This window comes from Vulpes vulpes, chromosome 16 (assembly GCF_048418805.1).
Source record: "Vulpes vulpes isolate BD-2025 chromosome 16, VulVul3, whole genome shotgun sequence".
NCBI lineage: Eukaryota > Metazoa > Chordata > Mammalia > Carnivora > Canidae > Vulpes > Vulpes vulpes.
In genome coordinates, this window is record NC_132795.1 from 69,804,840 (window position 1) to 69,824,074 (window position 19,235).

The following is a 19,235-nucleotide window of genomic DNA, read 5'->3' on the forward strand; positions in this document are numbered from 1 at the left end:
GCAGACTCTGTGCTGAGCCCAGATCCTGATGTGAGGCTCAGTCTCAAGATCCTGAAATCATGACCTGAGCCAAAATCAAGAGTCAGATGTTCAGCTGACCAAGTCACCCAGGTATATCTTCCTTTTTACAAAACATATTTTCTCAAATGTCTATGGGTAAAATATAACACACACATTGATTTAAATGCAAAAATATAAGAGTGGGCATCTTCCAGAGGAGACTGTTTGTGTCTGATGAAAATGTGATGGAGAAGATATGAATGGATGAGTGTGTTTTATCTTCAGCATCACTTGGGAGGACTATTCATCTCTTTCTCTAACAAGTGTGTTCCAAGGTCAGCTGGTGGTAGTTCTGAGCTACTAGAGAAATTTTGGGCTTGAAAATGTGAATATAAAAAAAATGTGAATGTAATAAACAGATAGACTTTTAAAAAAATATATATATATATATAAATGAATGGGATCCTAGGGGCACCTGGGTGGCTCAATATTTGAGCATCTGCCTTTGGCTTATGTTGTGATCCCGGGGTCCTGGGATGGAGTTCCCTGTCAGGCTCCCCGGGGGAAGCCTGCTTCTCCTTCTGCCTATGTCTCTGCCCCTCTATGTCTCTCATGAATAAAAAAAAAAAAAAAAAAGAATGGATCCTATTACACACACTGCTTTGTAATCTGTTTTTTCCCTTGTTCTCTTTTTGTTGACCATATGTCCCCCTCTCTAAAACCTCCCTCAGTTTTTACTCTGCATCACTGGTTCTTGGGCAGGAAAGGGCTAGAAGAGAACCATTTGCATTTGGGCCCAACAGAAGCTCTGAAAGAAGCTGCCTCCCTTAGTGCCAGTGAGAAGAAAAGAAATAGTGGGAGACTAAGAAATACAGCTTCCTCCCTTACCCTCTGAGAGCCTAGCCTGGGGGGTGGGGGAGGTGGGATTTGAGGTGGAGACAGAGGTTAATACAAAACCAAACAACAGGGCAAATGTGGGGGAGCTGGATGGCCTCCCTTCAATCAAAGATCCCCTCAGTTAGCTCTCATTTGGAAGGAAGGAAGGCAAGCCAACAGAGTTGAATCTACCAATTCATAAGTCAAGTGTGACTGACAAATACATATTTCCTGAATGGTCCCCAAACTATACTGCTTTGAAAAGGGTTGGTATCACTCCAAAGAATCCGTAATTGGCTGAGTATTCAGAAATTTAAGGTAATATATTTGGTCATTGCATCTTTCTGGGCTAACCCTGTATTTCAAAACTTCCTGCTCAGTCACATAAACAATATGGGCTGAACATGGAAACAAAGGAGGTGCCTCAAGGAAAATGAAGATGAAAAAGATCTATATTTCTCAAAGGGCTCATTGTCTAGTGTGAATATAGAAGAAATGCACAAATACCATCCACACAAAGCACAAGACAGTCACAGACTCTGAGCCAGACTGTTAGGTTTGAACCCTGGTCCACCACCATGCAAGTGACCTTATATAACACAGCCAGGCCCTCTAAGTACCTCAGGGCATAATGATAGAACCTGCCTCTGGGAGTATGGGAGGTTTAAAGGGTAAAAGCTCATAAGCCCTTGGCAAGAAGCAGTGTGCGGTTAAGTGCTTACCACAGTTCCTGTACATGTGGGGCTAACCAGAAAGAAGAGACCAGACCAAGAAAACACTTCTTGAAAGAGGTAGGTCTTGATCTTTGGAAAGGTTCTGATGGCACAGATGGAAAGGGTAGGATTTCAGAAACACAAGGCTTGGAGTTCAAGCCATATGGAGAAGAGTCTGAGGAGAGTGACTAGAACATTTGCCTCAAGCTTTGTGTCAGACAGGTGTGAGTAGGAGTCGAGTCAGGAAATCAGGGCCTAATATGCTGGCCTGAAGAGGCTGTGCCCAGTTTGGTAGGAAATGAGGAAATACCAAAGGCTTTGAGCAGAGGATACCAGGTGCAGATGTTGTTGAGTAGGAGTTACTGGGCAGATGGGGTTGGATGGGGGAAGTGAGATGGATGTGGGGTCACAAGAGGCCAGTGTGGAAATCCAGGGCATTAATAGGGGTGGAGTGCAGGGTGATGTGGGAAGGATAATGGAGGGGCAGGGTCAGCTTCAAGGGCATGCAACCTTCACAGTCACATAGGACCATGCTCCAAGGGTCCTGTGCTTGGTTTAAAGCTCTGCAGTCACTGTCTCGAAATTCTTGATAGATTTTGAACAAAGAGCTCTACAGATTTTGAATTTAGTCTCAAAAGTTATGTAACCAGTCTTGAGGGAGGGACATATAGGATGGACAGAATGCTTGCATATGGGGTGAAGCAGAGAAGAGAAGTCATTGAAAGAGTTTTGGGGAATTTTGTGAACATATGAGGGGTAAGGAGTGAGAATGGCATTGTGGAGAGAACGCTGTGTGATGTACCAGCCATCACGGAGAGATGTCTGAAAACTTGGTAGAAATTTGGTCTCAGAGCTCAGCAAACAACTTTGAGATATAGTTATTTACTTGTAAATCATATCCTCTTATTAACCTTTTCTACAGACACTAGAGGATTGTTCCACTTTATTTTAATGAGATACATATTTTAATTAAAAAATGAAATTGATAGACGTATTCACTGAATAATGATATATGAAGTGTTAGAAATGTGTGTAGGGTTAAAAAAAGGTCAAGAATCCCGATAGACCAGAAGCGGGGACCTTGGTTCTCTTTTCCATCTTGCAAGATGGCGGGCGAAAAAGCTGAGAAGCCAGATACTAAGGAGAAGAAACCTGAAGCCAAGAAGGTTGATGCTGGTGGCAAGACAAAAAAGGGTAACCTCAAGGCTAAAACACCAAACAAGGGGAAGCCCCACTGCAGCTGAAACCCTGTCCTAGTCAGAGGAATTGGCAGATATTCCTGATCAGCTATGTATTCCAGAAAAGCCATGCACAAGAGGAAGTATTTGGCAGCTAACTCCAGGGTTGAAAAGAAAAAGAAGGAGAAGTTTCTTGCTACTGTTACAAAACCAGTTGGTGGTGACAAGGATGGTGGCACCTGAGTGGTTAAACTTTGCAAAAATGTCTAGGTATTATCCTACCGAAGATGTGCCTTGAAAGCTGTTGAGCCATGGCAAAAAACCTTTCAGTCAGCATGTGAGAAAGCTGCAAGCTACCATCACTCCTGGGACCATTTTGATTATCCTCCCTGGGCGTTACAGAGGCAAGAGGGTAGTTTTCCTGAAGCAACTGAGCAGTGGCTTGCTACTTGTGACTGGACCACGGGCTCTCAACTGAGTTCCTCTGCGTAGAACACACCAGAAATTTGTCATTACCACTTCCACCAAAATTGATATCAGCAGTGTGAAAATCCCCATACATTTCACTGACGCTTATTTCAAGAAGAAGAAGCTGCCGAAACCCAAACACCAGGAAGGGGAGATCTTTGACACAGAGAAGGAGAAATATGAGATTACAGAGCAACGCAAGTTTAATCAGAAAGCTGTGGACTTGCAAATTCTGCCAAAAATCAAAGTTGTTCCTCAGCTTCAGGGCTACCTCCACTCTGTGTTTTCTCTCACAAATAGAGTTTACCCTCACAAATTGGTGTTCTAAATTTCTTAAACAACTGATCCAAAAAAAAAAAAAAAAAGGTCAAGAACCTTATCTGGAAGACTATTGCTATGGGCTAAATTGTGTTCCTCTCCAACATGTATGTGTTGAAGTCCTGATCCCCCAGTACCTCAGAATGTACTGAAGTCAGGGCCTTTACAGAGGCAACTGAGTTAAAATGAGGTCAACAGGGTGGGACCTAATCCAGTAACACTGGTGTCCTCCTAAGAAGATATTAGGACGCAGAAAAACAGAGAGAAGGAAACATGTAAGAACAAGGGAGAAGATGACCATGTCTAAGCCAAGGAAAGAAGGAGGCCTGAGGAGAACTATTACTGCCAATATCTCATTCTCAGACCCCATCCTCCAAGGCTGTGAGAAAATAAATTTCTCTTGTTTTAGCCACATAGTCTGTAGTACCTTGTTACAGCAGCCCTGGCAAACATAGCCATCTTCCTTGAGAAGAACAAGAAGAGGTATTTATATCCTTGGAGACGAGCAAGAAGTGGCCAGGGAGGTGATGGGAGCAGGGAGCAGTCACAAAAGCAAAGGGTATCTCAGGGATGAGGAGTGGTTGCTAGTTGTCAATGAGGATGCAGGTCTTACAGAAAGGTGCTGGATTTTAGTGTAAGGAAGTCACTAATGCCTTTGAGGGAACAATACCATTTGTGTAGCAGGGGAAAACCAGGTATAGTGGGGTTGAGGGAGTGTGACATGATAGTCTACAGGTAGAGTATCCTTTTTTTTCCAAGAAGTTTCAGTATGAAAGGCAGGAGATGAGATAGGACAGTAGGTTGAAGGGAAAACAGAATCAAAGGAAGGATTTATTCAGGGTGAGAGTTAGGGAGCCCTGGGCAAGCATGGCTATAGAAACCCCAGAAAGAAAAAAAAAAGAAACCCCAGAAAGAAGGACCCAGTAGAGCATATTGTGCCCAATTTACAACTGTTAAATGAGTTAGAAGGAAACTCACAAGGACCAGGGGAAGGGCACACAAACCCCAGTTGAACAGTTAACCCATAACACCGGTTTGGTACAATATCTGTAGGAGGGAGAAGGAAGGGACCTTTATGCCATCCCTAATACTGGCAGCCCCTGGTTTATGCCTCCCTGTTTAGCTCTACCAGGTTCCTGTAAAAAGCCTGAGGCCTATTTCCCCTCACTTCTGTCCCTTTAGAATTCCCCTTGCAGAGTTACAGGGACAGGGACTGTCCATCCAGAGGACTAGCACACAGGTACATGAGAATCTGTTCCTTCAGGACTTTCCCAACAGCAAAGCAGAGAGGGCCCTGTTGTGAAGTAGGCAGTGGGACTGACCTGGAGACCTTTGGGAACCTTAATGTGTAGAGGGGACACAGAGCTATTTCCTGCTCTTCCCTGTTCCTTACAAAACTTGGAAGTGTTCTTCCCAGATCCCTCATTCTTCCATTGCCTTCCTGGGCCCAGTCCCTAACAGTTGCCTTACTTTCTTGGGAACTGAGTGCTGAATCTCTGGGCAGCCTCAGTCTCAGGATTCTTCTTCCCCTTGGCCAGTAGTTTTCAAACATTTAAAGAAATGGCTAGACCCATTTTTCAAACATCTTAGAGAAATCCCTAAGATATCAAGGGGCTAATGGTATATTTCATTAGTATGCATAACTTCAAACTTAACTATACTCACACATTGTGAAGCCAGCCAATGGAATTATAGGTTGTTTTAATAACTGGAAAAAATAGAAATTGTGGTTATGGGGGCGCCTGGCTGGCTCAGTCGGTGGAGTGTGCAACTCTTGGTCTTGGGGTTGTAAGCTCCAGTCCCACGTTGGATATACAGATTAGTTAAAAATAAAAATCTAAAGAAAAAAAAAAGAAAAGACAAGAAAAGAAAGAAAGAAAGAAAGAAAGAAAGAAAGAAAGAAAGAAAGAAAAGAAAGAAAGGAAAGAAAGAAAAGAAAGAAAGAAATTTTGGTTATGGGAAACCATTGCAGTCTGATACCAGCCTCAGGCTTTAGTTTATTTCTGCCATTTGCTTTGGTCACATTGTAATTAATAAGAGATTCCTAATTCACATAGATAAATGGCTATAAACTGTAACAGTTTTAAAAATAACCAGCCTTATAACCTTGGAATTTAAGGGACCAGCAAATGACGGAAGATTTATTCAGTCTTTACAAAAATGATTTCACTTTGCAACATACTTAGTCTATTGATCTGCAGTGTCACATGTTTGTAAATAACATATTTGAATCTTATGCTGAAGTCTGAAAAATAATTTAACACTTTTAAAAATGAAATTTGAATCAAATATTTGTGGAAGCCTAAATGGAGCTTTCTATGGGATATAGATGGAAGTCTAGTACTCTAAGAACCACCTTGAAGCCCAACCCCATCACCAGCCAACAAATATTTACTAAATGCCTACTTTATGACATGTTCTGTACTGAGCAAGAGATATAGAAAAAAAACGTATTGTACCTACCCACAAGTACATTGGGCTGGAAGAGGAGGTATACTTGGAGAAATTCCATTAAGTGTAGGATGTTCAGGGAATCAGGAGACAGGCACTCGTTGGACCTGGGGAAGTGTATAAAATGGAGTGCAGGGCACGGATGCAGAGCAGGTTTCTAGAAGCCATATACACTGCAGAATAATCAGGAATAGGGTGAAGAGGAGTGGGGAGAAGTCCTTCCAAAGTAATGTCAGGAGGCATCATGTGAAGAAGTGAACTAGCATAGTGTATGTGCTGGTCTCAAACTGTGTGAGATAGCCGTCTCAGATGGGGGAGCTGAGGAGACAAGAATGGGAAGGCAGCAGAGCCAGGTCTGTGCAGAGCTTCAGGGTAGTAAGGAGATACCTCACCTCTGACCTACCAGTAACAGACGGCCATTGAGGATTTTAAGCAGGATTTTATGCTGTTGTCAAATCTGCATTTTTAAGAGCACTTATATGGATTGACCCCATATTTGGAGGCAGGGAGTCCACTTCAGAGACTATTATGAGGCTAAAGGTGATGGAGGCTGAGCCAGGATGTGATAGCAGAGAATAGAGAGAAGCAGGTAGAGCTGAGTAATATTTAAGAGGCAGACCTGACAAGAGTTAGTGATTGATTGGCTGGGGGAGCAAGGGTGGGTTAGGGGCACAGATGGAGAATGGGGGAGAAGTCAAGGAAGCCCGTCCCCAGAAGTGTCTGGCTGACTCTAGAGCAAGAATGTGAACCCAGGTCCTGTTTCCACAGCCCTTCAGACAGATACTATGAGAGCAAGGGTGATCAAATCAAACTTTTAGTTGAGAATCATCATCAAGAACATGAATTCAAAGGGAAGGCCTAAAGCCAGGCTGAGCCCAGGTGAGAAGGTCAGTCATTCTTAGAAGTTTTGCTTACTATTTGCTGAGAATGAATGAGCAGAGTAATTAGTGTGAAATTAATTGGTTGATGAGATTAGTCAGCCCCACCAAAGGTCAGATTTCTACAAAGAATGTCACTGCAGAATCTAGTTTTCTTTTTTTTAAACTACAAAATCCACATAACAATCACAACAATGCAAAGGCAAACTTGGTTCCCTCTGGGTTCTGGTCATGGGGCAATAATATATCTTCCAGATAGATCACTATTGCAATCAGCCACATTGGGGAAGATACTGAATGTATGGTCTTAAAAACAAGGAAAAATAACAAAAGTGAATATTACTGTGCATTTCTTAGAGCTTGGTAATATTTGATGTTAAAGTGGCAATAGCAGTGGAAAAATAAAAGTACTACATAATTAGATTGCTTCCAACCCTTTAGGTTGGAAGGGGAACGGGTGGGAGAGTTTATGTGGTTTTTAAAATAGGAAGTTGTACCCTAAAATGAAGGAAGTTCTGAATAGGCTATTAGAAGAGCCTGTATAATAGCAATTTGATGTTTTCAAAATACTATATTTTATGACAATAAAACATGGCTTTTCATCAAATCATACAGTGTTATTTGGATACAAAGTGACTAAAGTTGGCTGCTCTGGGATTTTATGAAGCTAAAGAGAAACTATTGTATAGTCTTGTGAAAGACATGAGTGGTTGCATATCAGTTTTTTTTTTTTTTTTTCATTTAAAATGCAGGATTTCAGGGGCATCTGGGTGGCTCAGTTGGTTAAGTGTCAGACTTGATTTCATTCAGGTCATGATCTTGGGGCTGTGAGTTCAAGCCCCATGTCAAGCTCCACACTGGGCATGGAGCCTGCTTAAGATTCTTTCTCTCTCCATCTCCCTCTGCTCCTCTGGCCTGCTTACACATCTACACCAGACACTTCTGCGGCCTGTGTTATTTGGGTGTTATATGCAACTGATGAAGTATTGAAAACTACATCTGAAACTTTTGATGTACTATATGTTGGTGATTTGAATTTAAATTAAAAAAACAAAATGCATGTTTTCAAACTTTTAAAGAGACTTTGCAATTGTGAGGGCAATGGCAACAAAGAAATGTTGGTTATCAACATTACAGGGAAGGAAGCATGGTTTGAATGATGATGAGGGACAGATTGTTAAGAAGAGGAACTCTTTTGGGCAGCCCGGGTGGCTCAGGGGTTTAGTGCTCACCTTCGGCCTGGGGCGTGATCCTGGAGACCCAGGATCAAGTCCCACATCGGGCTCCCTGGATGGAGCCTGCTTCTCCCTCTGCCTGTGTCTCTGCCTCTCTCTCTCTGTGTCTCTCATGAATAAATAGATAAAAATCTTTAAGAAAAAAAAAAAAGAAGAGGAACTCTTAAGGTCATACAAAATCATTGAGATACTCTCTACTTAGACCATCTTCCTACTCAGGTCATAACTGAAGCAGGCCCAAATTAGACCCTGGTCAAGAAGCTCAGCTGATGTGCAAAGGTGCCCAGCACTAAGGTCTGCAGCAGTGCATGCTGGCCAAGCTGATTTCACCATGAATGGCTCCAGTGTACCCTAGCTCTGGTGTTCTTGCCACTATTCGGGAGGGAGGGGAAGGCCTGAATGGCCCAGTGTCCATATGTATGGATCTTGATCTCAGAAGCCTCTTTGAAGCATCCTAGGGCTTGTGAACTCCCTCTGAAGATGACAAAGCAATTCTTTGGGGAGACTGGGGGGGGCGGGGGCTGTCAAGATTGCATCATTATCTTAACCAAATGCCTAAGAGGGTACTGGCCCATACCTTATGTTTGCATTTAGAACTAATGTTTTTGTTACTAAAGTTGATATTTGGCTATTGCAAATTATCTGATATTGTATCAGTCCTTTCAAAAGAGGAGGCTACAAAAAGGGAGGGAGGAAAAAAAGAGTGAGGGAGGTTGTTACTGTATGTGGTAATAAAGACCACAGACTCTGGGTTTGAATCCTGAGACTCACTGGCTATGTGACTTGGGTGGGTCATTTACCCTCTGTGTGCCTTGGAGTAATGGATAGGGTCCTTGTGAGGCCTGAGTGAGTCAGCATTTGTAAAGGTTGTGAAGGCTGTGCAGTAGATCACTTAGAAAGCCTGGGTATCTAGTTCACACATATCTGCATCTCAGGCGCTGGCTGACAAGGCTGGAAATGACCCTCCCAGGGTCTTGGGAGGCTTGGAAGCCAAAGAAGGCTACCCACACCTTAACATACTCTTCCATCTTCAGCCACTGTGACCTGGTTGTCCTTTTCCACCCCCTCTGGTTCCTTTTCAAGCTCAACCCTTCAGCTCTCCACTTGAAGCACTCCTCAAGGCTAGCTCAAGGCCCCCTCCTGTGTCCCTCTTCTGTTCTTATCAGGCTATCTCATCCACAAGCACTGTGTCCTTTGCCAGCCACCCAGAGGCAGTTCACAAACTTATATATCCAGCTCAGACCTCTCTGCTGAGCTCCAGACCCAGGTATCATCTGCACACTTGGTAAGACCTCCTGAATGCCTCAAAGGCACCACAAACTTAGTGAGAAGCCTACTCATACCTTTTATATGCACAACTGGCCCTCTTCTGGGGCAGTCCAGTTCAGTGATTGACACGATCATCCATGCAGATCTAGAAGGGGTCTTCACTTTCCCTATCCAGTTTACTTACAAACCCTGCCAGTTCTGCCTTTTAAACAGCTCTTAAGTAAATCTGCTCACTTCTTTCTATCCCCACCAGGATGACCCTGTGCCAGTTCTCTTGCTCAGCTCTTGCCTCCTATCATTGAACATAAAATGTGGTTGGGGAAATGGCTAACATACATGCTAACAAATTCTGTAGTTTCTTATAATGTTAAGTGCTGTGAAGAAAAACATACTAGGGAAATTGGCTAGAGAGTGACCCAAGAGGCTGGTTGAGGAGGGCCTTTCTGAGGAGGTGACATTTGAAGATCTTGAGGCTGAGGATCCCAGGCTTGCCTCAGATTTGCAGGTGGGTTGGAGGTGAACATAAGCTGGAGGTAAGAGGGAGAATGGGGGGATGAAATGGGAAGGTCTGAACAGGCCAGCCCCTGTGTGGCTTTGGAGACCATGGGCAGGAATTCAAATTTGATTCCCAATGCAGTGGGAAGCCATAGATGACTTTTAAGCAGATTCATCAGCTCTTAGGGGGAATTGGTCGCTCATATCAATTACCCCAGCCTCACCCAATTCTGCCTCTAATAGAGTACGGGCCCTGTGGATCTTACTGAAATACGAAATAGTTAAGGACTCTTGAAATCCAGTTAGCTATTCTCTGTAATCAAGGGTGACTTCCAGGGCTGATTGGTACAGTGATTGTGCCACCATCCATGTAGATCCACAGACCAGGAACCTAGGGGCATCTTCACTTTCCTCTTCCCCAGTAGCTTGTCACCAACTCTTGTTTGCTCTACCTCCTAATTGTCTCTTAAATCTAGGAAGTAACTAGCTAATCCCTGTCCCCCCACATCCTGCTTTAGCAGCACTGCTATCTGTGACCCCTCAATCCAGGGTCTAGTTATTCAGAACCTGAGAGATGGCCATATCTGCCTGTATCAGAGATTGATGTTCATCCTGGAAGGTGTGGGAACCTGGACCTATGGCTTATAGTTCTGCATCCGTTGACCAATCATCTATTATTTCTGTGTTTGCTTGAGCTTGTTTGTAAAGTAGATTTAATGATATTCACTTTTTCTCTTTCCAACTGGGATAAAATAAGTAGCTTTGAGGACACATATAACATCCATGGTTCAGGGTGAAGGCAGGATTCCAACAGGGGCTTCAGGGCCACGCCTGGGTGGGCCACCAGCTGAGCTGCAGTGGTTTTCCTGCTTGCTCCAGAGCACTTGCTCTTTCTCTACTGCAGCCTCTCATAAGGCTGGGGCTGTTGCCCTGCTGGTGAAGGTTGGTGAGGCATCTCCAGGCCTGGTGGAAACCTGCCTGCACACAGCTGGACTGCAGTGGTGATGCTTTAGGCACCGGGACCTCAAAGCATCATTTTGTTGCCTGCCATTTATTTCCAAAGATAACCTTGTATTTTGCCCTGAAATCCAAACTTGACATCACCACCAGCAGTAGAAATGAAACTGTCTCAGAGCCACCAATGTAGGGCCTACACAGAGAATTCGGGGAAGGGGAAGCCTGAAGCCATCCTAAATGCTGGGACCTCGGGTCTCTTGGACAACCTAGCCAAGTTGTCAAATGCCTAAGATTGATGGGTTTGTCTGGATAGGCGAGAATATTGTAATATACAAACAACCATAGAAGCTTTTCTCTTAGTAACCAGGGTTGGATATGCCCAGAGTGAGGCCAAGCAGAATAAAAGGGCAAACTGCTCCATGTACTGCCCTCTCCTGCCCTTAATCCTGCCTCTCAGCTCTCATCCATTCTCTTGGGAGCACCCTGACCTCCTCTACTCACTCTTCTGCTCCACACTGACAGTGATACAGTCTTCTCACTTGTTTTCTTCTGCATTTTCAGTAAGAACAAGCAGTCCATCTTCTGACTTTCCTCCAATTCACATTCTAGCCCATTTAAACAAATGAGCTCTCAGCAATGCATTCTAGATCTTTTGTGTAAACCATGGCACTTGGGGGCCGAAAGGGAACAGATCTGTTCAGTGTTGCCAGGACTTTCACCTACAGTCTCCTTGAGCCTCACAGCCTGGCAAGGGTGTGGCAATCCTGCCCTCCTTACAGAGAAGCAGAACTGTATAGAGAGTTTGTTCAGCATCCCCAGGGCAACCCAGAGTCAAGATGCAAACCCTGTTTTCTCAGGGAAGAGTTAAGCTAGTGATTTTGTTTACGAAGAATCTTGGCTTTTTGCCCTTGTTTTAAACTCATACCCCATTGCGATGAGATGGTTCAGTTATGCTTTCTTGGCAGTATTTCACCTCTCAGCTTATACTATCTCCTACTTCTCTGGGCATGCCCTATTCCTTGCTCAAGAATTGTTAGCCTGGATCCTGTTTCAATAAGATAAGTTACCTTATTATCTCTGATCCAAATTCCCTGTGGCCAGCTGCTCAGCTCTCTGTGATAATGCAAACAATACTTACTTCTGTTCTCAGTTGCTGATCTTTTTTTAAAAACTTTTTTCATGAAAACAAGAAATCCGTTTTCGCAGGTGGAGAGCTGTGGCCTTTCTCTTCTAAGGTCTGCATCTGCCAGCTGAAGGACAAGACTGACAATGCTGTTGGGAGATCAGGGGCCAGTGCTGTTCCAAAGACCTCCATGAAGCATTCACTCAAATGAGGAGGAGTCCTGGGCACTGTGTAAAAACTCATGCAGCTGGCTTTTTATAATAGCCCCAGATTGGAAGCTACCCAAATGTCCATCAACTGTAGAATGGATAAATAAATTGTGGTATATTCACACAATGGAATACCCGCCAACAAAGAGAATGAACCATCTATAACTACATGCAGCAATATGGATGAATCTCACAGACATGACATGGCATGAAAGAAGCCAGACACAAAAGAGAACATACTGTATGATTCCTTTATAGAAAGTACAAAACCAGGCAAAACTAATCAATGATGTTAAAATCAGGATGCTAGTTACCCCTGGAGTGAGAGAATGGGGCTTCTGGGGCCAGCTCATATTCTGTTTTGTTTGTTTTTTTAACCTAAGCACCAGTAAAACAGGTATGTTCAGTTTGTGAAAATTCACTCAGCTGGACACCTGTGATATGGGCATTTTTCTGTATGGATATTATCTCCAATGAAAAAAAAATTAAGTGCAACTGAGGAAGCCGGCATTGTCCAGATGCATTCTGATGCCTCTGTTTCTTAGCTATATTTAACCTGTGACAATGCATAGACATTTCTTCTGAGACAGAGTGATCCCTGGAGAAATAACAGCCATGTATGACTTATTTATCTTTTAAAAAAATTTTAGAATGTTAGACTCACAATAGTAATCATACTTTAATTATCCTAAGAATGTGACCTGACAGTCTTATTCTTTAATTGAAGTCACCTCAGGAGCTCAAAAGAGCATTATAGTTTTTTGCCTGGTTGCTGGCTCAAGGTCTATCTTAGGTTCTTTTTTCTTATGGCTAGAATTTTAATTATAGAAATCCATGTTTAGCTGGGGAAAATGAGAGGGAAAAAAAGATGGAGATCCTGCACTAAAGTCTTCTTCAAATATTCATAATAATTCTTTTTATTTTTTAAAGATTTTATTTATTTATTCATGAGAGACACACAGAGAGAGGCAGGGACACAGGCAGAGGGAGAAGCAGGCTCCATGCAGGGAGCCCGATGTGGGACTCGATCCCAGGACTCCAGGATCACCCCCTGGGCCAAACTGCTGAGCCACCCAGGGATGCCCCCTCCATGAATCTTTTTAATTCTTCTCTAATTTCCTGGTTGACTTTTTTTTTTTTTTAGATTTTATTTATTTATTCATGAGAGACACAGAGAGAGAGAGAGGCAGAGACACGGGCAGAGGGAAAAGCAGGCTTCCTGCAGGGGGCCTGATGCAGGATTCGATCCCGGGATTCCGGGATCACGCCCTGAGCCAAAGGCAGACGCTCAACTGCTAAGCCACCTAGGTGTCCCATACTCATAATAATTCTTGATAAAATGTGTTAATTCTTTTAAAAACAGAAAAGGATCTTTTGGTATCCCCAAGGAGTAGCTTATTGGCAACAGCTTTGAGTGAAGAACATCAGAAGATCATTAAAACCCTTTCCCTACCCTAACCTACTCCAATACCATATTCAGTCTCTGAAATGCAAGTTCATTATTCCTGGATAGTGTTGTAGTCCTTTTTATGTGACTGGATGAAAAGTCAAACCTTCAGTTTTGTAGTTTTAAAATAAGGTTTTGGGAGCAGCCCGGGTGGCTCAGCGGTTTAGCGCCACCTTTAGTCCAGGGCCTGATCCTGGAGACCTGGATCGAGTCCCACGTCGGGCTCCCTGCATGGAGCCTGCTTCTCCCTCTGCTTGTGTCTCTGCCTCTCTCTCTCTCTGTGTCTCTCATGAGTAAATAAATAATAAGAAAGTGTAATAAAATAAAGTTTTGGGGCACCTTAGTTGCTCAGTCGATTGACTCTTGGTTTCAGCTCAGGGTTGTGAGATGGAGCCCCACATAGGCCTCTGAGCTCAGCAGGGAGTTTGCTTGAGATTCTCTCCTTCTACCCATCCCCTCACTTGCATGATCTCTCTCTCTTTCTCTCTCAATCAGATAAATCAATCAATCAATCTTTTAAAAAATAGTTTTACTGAAATATAAATTTAATTTAAGACAAACAGGATAAGTCACTGCAATTATTGCTAGCAAGAAATTTGAATGCCATTTTAGATCTAGTATTGATGTTATTATATTTAATTGATATATATTCTAATGTGCCTACATAATTTTTCCCAATACAGCTCAAATTCACAGTAAGGAGACATTTTCTTTTCAGAATGCATCCTCTAAGATTGCAGAGACACAGCTTACCTTTACAGAAGGGTAGTTTCAAATGGCTCTTGTAATAGCCAAATTCATTTAAAGCCAAATGTCTTTTATTGCTTCCACATCTCCAAGCTCATGGGCCTGAGTTAAGACCTGCCTTTAAAATAAATTCCATCTCTTCCTTTGGTGCAATGTTAACCTCTTGAAACGTACTCCTGTCAAAGCTATAACACACTTAACCTTAAAAAGTCCACATCTTTGGCCTCTGTCAAGCTCTCCTGTCAATTACAGGCTATCTTTCAGAGGCATGTATTTGATAAGGTGGCTGCTCAAGTGTTCATCATTAACTGCAGAGCTTTTTGATGAAAAAAAAAAAAAAAACAAAGACTACAAGCTTAGATCACCACATGCCTCAGTAAAACTTCTGGAGCCATTGACCAACTTGGAAATCTGATTATCAGCATTGGGTCTAGAAGGGAAGAGAACTTCATAGAGCAGCAGCCTAGGCATGATGGGTTACATCCAGAGACATGTCTCAGCTCCTTTCAGTCCTTTATAACAAGCAATGCAGACTTGGGCCCAAACTCTGGGAGGCCTCCATATTGTCTACATCTTATTTCAAGGTTTGCCTTCCCTTAGAAAGAGCAATATAAATTTCTAGGTAAGTCTCAGTGCCTTACCAGAGGCACTCAGATCTCCCACAAGTTTGAGAGGAAGCAATGAGTATTTGGGAAAAGATATGTGGAGAAAAGCCTCTAAAAGGAAAGGTAAAACCCTTTAAAATGAGTCTACAAGTTGCTGTGTCTCAACCTCACTGAGGACAGGACTGGGAAAGATGTAATTTCTGTCTTCCTATGTTACTCTATTAGGAATAGATATATTGCTGATCACTGTGAAACATGGGCCCATGGGAAATATTGGCTGTGTGTGAACACAGGGATGGCATATGTGACATAGGGGAACTTTTCCACACTCAGGGGTTATCCCATGGTGATTGCCACAAGCGGCCCGTGAACTATAGGTGAGGCCTGCCCATACATACCACAGGATCTGGACCTAGATGAGAGTAGGGCTGCTGGGACTGTTCCATGAGGGAGCAATTGGCTAGAGATGAAAGGTACAGTTTGGAGTCCTGAAATATAGGCAGGAGCTCTTGCACTAGTTTGGGGAGATGAAGTATAATTACGCAGGCAAAGGGCCACAAAATGAGAGGCTGTTTCTTCACCCTGGCTGCACATTAGAGTCAACTGGTATTCAGGTTAATAATGCTGCATAATAAATCTACTCAAACTTAGTGGTATAAAACAACCACCATTTGTTACATCCATGAAGTCTGTGGATCGGAATCTGCATAGAGCTTAGCTGGTAGTTCTTTGGCTCCTGTATTCAGGTGGTGGTTGTGTTGGTTTTAAGGCCCCAAGATGCGGAGTAGTGGGGATGACTGGGCCTATTGACCTGAATGCCTACACATGGCTTCCCTAGCACAGTAGTCCCAGGGTTGCTAGACTGCATCAAAATCCCATGCAAAGCTGAGAGAAATGCATAGCTTTTATGATCTAGCCTAGAAGTCACACATACCCTTAGCTTTGTCACACTTTATTAATTGAAGCACACATGCCCAATCAGACAAAAGGGGAGGGAAATTAGACTCTATTTTGTTTTTCCTTTTTAGATTTTATTAAGTTTTTTAGTTTAATTCCTTTTTAAATATTTTTTTATTTTTAAATTTTATCTTAAATTCATAGTGTTTTTTTAATTTTATTTTTGCCTTTTTTCCTCTTGTTTTATTTTTTATTTTTACTTATTTATTTTTAATTTCTTAAAATTATTGAAATTCGATTTGCCAACATATAGTATAACACCCAGTGCTCATCCCATCAAGTGCCCTCCTCAGTGCCCATCAAATATAGTTATCATACAGTGTTTTATCAGTTTTAGGCATACAACATAGTGATTCAACAATTTTTTAAAGATTTTATTTATTTATTCATGAGAGAGAGAAAGAGGGAGAGGGAGAGAGATAGGCAGAGGGAGAAGCAGGCTCCCTGCAGGGAGCCGGATGTGGGACTTGATTCTGGAACTCCAGAATCACACCCGGAGCTGGAGGCAGATGCTTAACTGCTGAGACACCCAGGTGTCCCGTGATTCAACAATTCTCTACATCACCCAGTACTCATCATGACAAGTGCCCTCCTTAATCCCCATCACCTATTTCGCCCATCCTCCCACTCACATCCCTCTGGTAACCATTGGTTAGTTCTCTATAGTTAAGAGTCTGTTTCTTGGTTTGTCTTTCTGTCTCTGTTTTCCTTTGCTCATTTGTTTTGTTTCTTAAATTCCACATCTGAATGAAATCACATGGTATTTGTCTTTCTCTGACTGACTTATTTCACTTAGCATTATATTCTCTAGCTCCATCCATGTTTTTGCAAATGACAAGATTTCATTCTTTTTTTTTATTTCATTCTTTTTTATGGCTGAATAATATTTCGTGTGTGTGTGTATGTGTGTGTGTGTGTGTGTGTGTGTGTGTGTGTAACATCTTTATCCCTTCATTGATCAATGGACACTTGGGCTGCTTCCATAATTTGGCTATTGTAAATAATGCTGTTATAAACATAGGAATAGGGATCCCTGGGTGGCGCAGCGGTTTGGCGCCTGCCTTTGGCCCAGGGCGCGATCCTGGAGACCCGGGATCAAATCCCACGTCGGGCTCCCGGTGCATGGAGCCTGCTTCTCCCTCTGCCTGTGTCTCTGCCTCTCTCTATCTCTCTGTGACTATCATAAATAAATAAAAATTTAAAAAAATATATATATAAACATAGGAATATATATATATATATATATATATATATATATATATATATCCTTTCCAATTAGTGTTTTTGTATTCTTTGGGTGCATACTCAGTAATGTGATTATGGGATCATAGGGTAGTTCTATTTTTAACTTTGTGAGGAACCTCCATACTGTTTTCTACAGTGGCTACACCAGCTTGTATTCCTACCAACAGTGCACAAGGGTTCCTTTTTCTCCACATCCTCACTAACACCTATTGTTTCTTGTGTTGTTGATTTTGGCCATTCTGACAGGTGTGAGGTGATATCTCATTATAGTTTTGATTTTGCATTTCCCTGATGATGAGTGATGTTAAGCATCTTTTATTGGTCTATTGTCCATCTGGATGTCTTCTTTACAGAAACATCTGTTCATGTCTTCTGCTCATTTTTAAATTGGATTATTTTTTGGGGGGGTGCTGAGTTATATAAGTTCTTTAAATATTTTGAATACCGACTCTATCAGATATGTCATTTGTAAATATCTTCTCCCATTCAGTAAGTTGCCTTTTAGTTTTGTTGATTGTTTCCTTCTCTGTGCAGAGGCTTTTTATTTTGTCTTGTTTTGTTTTGTTTTGTTTTTTTGGCTTTTTATTTTGATGTGGTCCCAATAGTTTAATTTTGCTTTTATTTCCCTTGCCATAAGAGACATATCTTAAAAAAATGTTGCTATGGCTGATGTCAGAGAAATTACTGCCTGTGCTCTTTTCTAGGACTTGTACAGTTTCAGGTCTCAAATTTAGGTCCTTAATCCGTTTTGAGTTTATTTTTGTGTATGGCATAAGAAAGTGGTTCAGTTTCACTTTTCTGTATGTAGTTGTCCAGTTATACTAGCACCATTTGTTGAAGGATTGTCTTCTTCCCATTACATATTCTTGCCTCTTTTGTCAAAGATTAATTGGCCATATAATTGTGGGTTTGTTTCTGGGCTTTCTCCCCTGTTCTATTGATCTATGTGTCTTTTTTTGTGCGTGCCATACTGTTGTTGATTACTACAGCTTTGTAGTATAACTCAAAATTTGGAATTGTGATACCGTCAGTTTTGTTTTTCTTTTTCAAGATTGTTTTGGCTATTGGGGTTCTTTTGTGGTTCCATACAAGTTTTAGGATTATTTGATCTAGTTCTGTGAAAAATGCTGTTGGTATTTTGATAAAGATTGCATTAAATCTATACATTGCTTTGGGTAGTATGGACATTTTAACAATATTTGTTTTCTAATCCATGAGCATGGAATATATTTCTATTTGTGTCATCTTCAATTTCTTTCATCAATGTTTTATAGTTTTCAGAGGACAGGTCTTCCACCTCTTTGGTTAAGTTTATTCCTAGGTACTTTGTTATTTTTGGTGCAATTGTCATTGGAATTGTTTTCTTAATTTGTCTTTCTGCTGCTGTATAGAGTATCATGTTATGATTTTATAGTGACAGTTTTACTTCTTCCTTACCAATGTGGGTTCCTTTTATTCCTTTTTCTTGTCTGATTGCTAGGACTTCCAGTTTTATGTTGAATAAAAGTGGTAAGAGAGGACATCTTTGTCTTGTTACTGATCTTAGGGGGAAAACTCTTAGTTTTTCACCATTGAATATGATGTTATAGACTATATCTTTAATGGAGTGCATTGTCAATGACACCTTGTGGAAGAGCATGAGGGTTAGGGGATACTGTTGCACCATCTTTAGAAATACAGTCAGTTATAACTGGGAAGCTTATTCAATGGTGTCCAGATTCATTCTGTCTCATGTGGTCTAGGGCAATGATTCCCTACTTGGTAGGATACTAGATTACCTGGAAGCTTTTAAAAATACCTGTGCCTAGGTCACACCTCTGAATAAGCAAATTAGGGTCTCTAGGAATGTGGTTTAGCCATCTGTAGGACAGCCAGCCAAGTTCTAAAACCACTGGAGAGTAAGACTCAGGAAACTCATCAAGCACACACACACCCATGCACCCCCCGCCCCCCCGCCCACACACACACAGCTCTCTAGGTGCTTCCAACATGCATACAGGATTGAGAACAATTGGGATAGAGCTTATGAATCTGGTCCATGAGTATCTATGCAGTAAGACTGGA

General features: G+C 42.0%; 1 protein-coding gene and 1 pseudogene across 1 annotated transcript in view; both read left to right on the forward strand.

The window, feature by feature from the left end:
• The window catches only part of RFX8 (regulatory factor X8), a 237,595-nt gene that overhangs the window by 42,940 nt on the left and 175,420 nt on the right, over window positions 1-19,235 (forward strand).
• On the forward strand, window positions 2,624-3,614 carry LOC140595868 (large ribosomal subunit protein eL6 pseudogene; annotated as a pseudogene).